Genomic DNA, 6,104 nt, shown 5'->3' with positions numbered 1-6,104 from the left:
AAAAATTTTAAATACATTAGCATTTTTTAAATTAATAGATTTTTTAAAGAGCATTTTTAGGTTTAAGAAAACTGAGCAGAAAATATAGTTTCCATATACTCCTTTCCCCAGGCCTCCTCTACCCCAGTGTCCCCTATTATTAACATTGTGTGTTAGTTGGTATGTTTGTTACAACTGACAAGTGAATATCGATACATTATTATTAACTAAAGTCCACAGTTTACATTAGTGTTCATTCTTCAGGTAGTTCATTCTGAGTTTTGACAAATGTATAATGACATGTATCCACCATTATAGTATCATAATAGTGTCATTTCACTGCCCTAAAAATTCCCTGTGTTCTACCCATTTATCTATCCTTCCCTCCCTCTCAACTCCTGACAACCATTGACCTTTTTCTATAGCTTTGCATTTTCTGGAATGTCATACAGTTGAAATCATACAGTTTGCAGCCCTTTCAGATTGGTTTCTTTCACTTAACAAAATGTATTTAAGATTCCTCTGTGTCTTTTCATGGCTTCATAGCTTATTTCTTTATAGCACAGAATAATATTCCATTATATGAATACCAAAGTATGTTTATCCATTCACCTATTGAAGGGCATCTCAGTTCCTTTCAAGATTGCCAATTATAAATAAAGTTGCTGTAAACACCCAGTACATTTTTGGTTTTGGTGTGGACTTAAGTTTTCAATTCATTTGAGTAAATACCAAGGAATGCAACTGCTGAATCATATAGCAAGAGTATGTTTAATTTTGTAAGAAACTGCCAAACTGTCTTCCAAAGTGGCTATACCATTTTGCATTCTCACTAGCAATGATTGAAAGTTCCTGTTGCTCTACATCCTTGCCAGCATTTAGTGTCGGTATTTTGGATTTTGGCTCTAATAGGTGTGTGGTAGTATTTCCCTATTTTAATTTGCAACTCCCTAATGATATGTGGTGTTGAGCATCTTTTCATATGTTTAATTGCCATCTGTATAGCTTCTTTGGTGAGGTATTTATTCAGAACTTTTGTTCATCTTTTAATAGAGTTCTTTGCTTTCTTATTGTTGAGTTTTAAATATTCTTTTCACATATGTTTTTAAGATTTTTAATTTTTTTAAAGTAATCTCTACACCTAGTCTGGGGCTCTAACTCACAGCCCTGAGATCAAGAGTCACATGCTCCACTGACTGAGCCAGCCAGGCACTCCAGAGTTCTTTGCATACTTTGGATATTAGTCCTTTAACAAATAACGTGCTTTGCAAAGATTTTCTCCCAGTCTGTAGATTTTCTTTTCATTCTTTTAGCAGTGTCTTTGCAAAGCAGGAATTAATTTTATCACATCAACTCTTTAATTACCATAAAGATAAGATGTCATGGATGTTGCAAAATACTTTCTTTTTTTTAAGGCAAAAATTCTTTTTTAAGGAAAGAATCCACTTTTTAAGGAAAAAATCTATTTTAAGGAAAAAAAGCTCCACTTTTTTTTCCCCAAAAAATTTCTTGATTACTAGGAAGATGGAATTGAATGACTTCCAGTCTCTTTTGGTTCTAAGTTTTTATGGTTCTGTGGAAAGAATGATGGTGTATTGTGGATTTTTCCTATGTTAATTCTGGGATCCCCTCTCCATTAGCACAGTAATATATGGCAATTGAAGGAAGTTTAGAAAATGTAGAAAAAAGAAAATATGATTTTTTTCTAAACAGTGTGGCACTAAGTGGAAGAATTTTGGATGACAAAAAATTCAAACAGGCATGCCTATATGCCTGCATTTCATTAACTGTAGTGAAATTAACCCTTTCACTACTTCATGGATAAAAAGACACTCATGAGGCACATAAATAATTAATTAATTTTTAATTTTTTTAATTAAAAAAATTTTTTTTAATATGGGAGCTTCACACATTTGCAGGTCATCCTTGTGCTGGGGCCGTGCTAATCTTCCCTGTATCTTTCCAGTTTAATATATGTGCTGCTGAAGCAAGCACAATGATTAACTCTTTAAAAGCACATATTTGGGGCATCTGGGTGGCTCAGTCAGTTAAGCGTCCAACTTCAGCTCAGGTCATAATTTCACAATTCACGAGTTCGAACCCTGTGTCAGTCTCTGTGCTGACAGCTCAGAGCCTGGAGCCTGCTTTGGATTCTGTGTCTGCCTCTCTTTCCCTGCCCCTCGCCTGCTCATGCTCTGTCTGTCTCTCTCTCTCTCAAAAAGTAAACATTAAAAAAATTAAAAAAAAATAAAAATACATATTTATCGTAAAAAGTATAACCAAAGTGTATGAAGTAAAAAGTGATGGTCTCCCTCCACCCCATCCTTATCTCTAATTGTAATTATTTCCTATAGAAGCAAAAATCTTTATAGCCATGCTTACCTGGTTATACACATACATACAGACCTGCAAGCTTCATGAGTCAGGGATCACCTATGACTATATCTTGACATACATCATTATAAGCCTCATGCATACAATGGAGCTTAGTACAAAGAAGGTGCTCAATTGAATGAATAAATGTCACACTCTACATTATTCTATAGGTGACTTTTTTTTAAGTTTATTTATTTTGAAAGAGAGCGAGAGAGAGAGTATGCAAGTGGGGAAGGGGCAGAGAGAGGAGAGAGAGAATCCCAAGCAGGCTCACACCATCAGCGCAGAGCCTGATGTGGCACTCAAACTCACGAACTGGGGAGATCACTAGGAGAGTGGAAGTCAGATGCTTCACTGACTGAGCCACCCAGGTGCCCTGACTTTTTTTTTTTTAATTTAAGAATGTAACCTGAATATCTTTACATGTTTGGACATCCATAGCTATTTCATTATTTTCAGTGGCTCCAGAATAATGCACTATGTGAATGCACTACAATTTATCCTGTCAGTCCCCTATTACTGGAAGTTTAGGTTATATATATAATAATACACACACACACACACACACACACACACACACACACACACACACTTATGTACAGGATTAAAAACAATAGTGCAATAAGCATTATAGGCAAATTACTTTCTATAAGTTATATCAATTTGTCTTCTCACTAACAGTGAGTGTGTTGAGTTCTCCACATCTACACTAGGGATGATATTCCAATCAGATATTATCAATCTTTGTTTTCTTTGCTGTTTATTTTGTTTGGAAAAGGGGTCCATATAAGGGGAGTAGCAGGCTATTTTGCTATAAAGGGAAGTTGGGATTCAAATGGGGAAGATCCTAAATGGCAGATAGGACATGTGAATATTTTTAAAGCAGTGAGAAGTCAGAGAAAGAGTTTGAGAATTTAAAAAAAAAATTTTTTTGATGTTTATTTTTGAGAGAGACAGAGCATGAGTGGGGTGGGGCAGAGACTGAGACACAGAATCTGAAGCAGTTTCCAGGCTGTGAACTGTCAGCACAGAGCCCAATGTGGGGCTCGAACTCACGAACCAACTGTGAGATCATGAACTGAGCCTAAGTCAGACACTCAACTGACTGAGCCACCCAGGTGCCCTGGAGATTTTTTTTTTATACATTATAAAATGTTTGAGCTAGAAGAGATCTTAAAAAGTATCTGTTTCAATGAACTTCTTTTAATTTTTTTAAATGTTTTATTTATTTTGAGAGAGAGAGAGAGAGAGAGAGAGAGAGAGAGAGAGAGGAAGCATGCATGAGATGGGGAGGATCAGAGAGACAGGGAGACAGAGAATCCCAAGCAGGCTCTGTGCTGTCAGTTCAGAGCCTGACATGGGGCTGGATCTCACAAACTTATGAGATCATGGTCTGAGCCTAAATCAAGAGTCAGATGCTTAACTGATGCCACCCAGGTGCCCCTCAATGAACTTCTTTAATAGATGGGGAAATAGAAATTCTGAGAAGTAAAATGATTTATTCAACCTCACTCTCCATGAGTAGCAGATCTGATATTGGAATCAAGGTTGTTTGGGTCTCAGCTTTTATTGTTCTTTGGTTTTATTCAGCAAATATTTAGTAAACATTCTGTGCTAAGTACTAGAGAAGATTCAGCAAGTAGGGAGACATACTTATTGAGCACTTTCTTGTGGCAGATCTTTCATATACATTTTAATCTAGCCCCATGTATCTACTATACCAAATCAATCTAGTAGGTTTTTTGTTTTGCTTTGTTTTATTGTGTTATTTGGTATTATTAGGGATTCCTATGTTTCAGTAGTAGTAATTCTTGGAGTCAAGCCTGGAATAAGTTCTGTAGATCAGGAAGAAAATTACACTATTGCTTCACTGAAAAAGGTGTCAAATGGAGAGCATGGCTGATTGCTTTTTTCTCAGGCCTGGTTAGGGGATCAGTCACTTCTCTGTGTAGGTCCTCAGTGTGTACAAACCTGAAAAGTGTCAGAATCGAAAGAAGGCCAGCCAAAGCTGGAAGAGTGGCTGAAATGTGGCTGAGGAGACAGGTTGAACAGATCATAGAGGGCTTTGTTGATCTAGTTAAAGATTTTTGCTTTTGTTCTAAGTGTAATGGGAAACTAATGAAGGGTTTTAAGCAGATGCTCCACAGGGTCTTATTTGCAATGAAAAGAGAAGTGAGGGTGGGGGAAGACACTTGGGCTTTGAATGGATTAGGAGAGCTGCAAGGTGGATGAACGGATCAAGAAGCTATAGATCATTAGTCCAGGTGGTAGTTGATGGTGACTTGTCCTCTGGCTGCAATATATAGAGAAGTGGAGATACATTAGAACACAAAACTGGCAAGATTTTGGTTAACTGACAAGGTTTTGAGAGGGAGAAAGTGGTGTCTTGGATTTCTCTTTAGTTTCCAGCTAATGCTGCTGGATGCAAATGATCGATGTTCATGAAGATGGGAACTCTGGATATAGAAGATTGGGTGGGTGGCTGGGGGGAGAACATGTGCTCAGTTTTGAAATGTTTTGGAGGGCCTGAAAACCCACATAAAGGTCCAGGGGTGGTTAGACAAAGGAATCAGAGGTCAGAGAAGAGCTAGAGATTTTAATTTGGGAGTCTTGGTTATTTGGTAGAGCACATTGCCTAGGTAAAGGCTTTTTTTTTTTTTTTTTTTTAAGGAATGTCCATCACCACGAAGGTCTAAAAAAAGCGTTGGATGGTTCAGATGCATTATTTTCATTCTTTAATTCCTAAGATTACTCATTTTTTATTTTTGTAGTAAATATGTGGGTTGTTTTTCATTTATAAGATTATCTACCTTTGGATTAGGAGCTAAAATCCTTGTTGCTGAATTAGCTGCATACCATAGCAGATATGTTTAATAGTAAGGGATTTTTAGGTAGCGGAGATGTCAGATCCTTGCTGAACAGATAGGCTAGATAGTACTTTGGTCAAATATTTCCTATTTCCAGCTACCTATGGAAAATAATCTAGCATTTTATGTGCTTAATCACTTTGAAGAGTATTCATCTAACTTTTCCTCGAACCACTGATTTGTTGTCACAGCATAGAGCTTATTTCGGGAACCAGTGAGCTCTTAAAAAGCTTTTCAATAAAAAGGACACTATTAGATTACAGTTGAATTGGATAAAGTTAGTATCCATACCGCGACTGAAATTCTAACGTCTTTGTCTTGTCTTTCTTGTACTAGTAAACGGCTACAAAGGAAATGTCACTTCACGTAACATTTAATTGCTAAGATTTTTAAAAAGAAACACAGATACGTTCCTCACAGTTGCCCTAACCACACAGCTTTGTGCTACTTCAAGTTGCTCAAACTGTGCTATGAGGAAGCCCTTAACTGCTTAAAAGGCCAGGGACTGAAACAGACTATTGCACAACTCTTCACCACCCGGCGGTTTCGCTTCCAAATCTGGCCTTCGTATCATCCCACGGCCGGAGTCGCTTCTGGGTCCGCTGGAACGAGCCCCGTTCCTCCTAAAAGCAGCCAGGGTTTCCTCCTCCGAGCCACGGGAACCCCTCCCTCCGCCCAAGGTTTTCGCGAAAGTGAAGCTGCGCGGGCGCGGGGCCCCGGGAGGTCCCATTGTCCGGCCAGGGAGAACCGCTCTCCCCGCAGCGACTCCCGTACTCGAGTCCCACCGGCTAGGTTAACCAGAGGTCTGCGGGTCTCGGCGCCACTCCCCTCCCCCCGCCGCCCCATTGTCTGCCTCGCCCCGCCCCGGGGGACACGTGCGCC

The 6,104-nt window shown here is 38.7% G+C and overlaps 1 pseudogene; it reads right to left on the bottom strand.

Moving 5' to 3' along the window:
- Positions 1-1,859: 1,859 nt before the first annotated feature.
- LOC112862959 (U6 spliceosomal RNA) lies at positions 1,860-1,974 on the bottom strand (annotated as a pseudogene).
- Positions 1,975-6,104: the final 4,130 nt, after the last annotated feature.

This window comes from Puma concolor, chromosome B2 (genome assembly GCF_028749965.1).
Source record: "Puma concolor isolate L17-30 chromosome B2, mPumCon1.1.hap2, whole genome shotgun sequence".
In the NCBI taxonomy this organism is placed as follows: Eukaryota; Metazoa; Chordata; class Mammalia; order Carnivora; family Felidae; genus Puma; species Puma concolor.
Note: the sequence above shows the minus strand (reverse complement) of the source record. Positions and strands in the feature narration are given on the sequence as shown.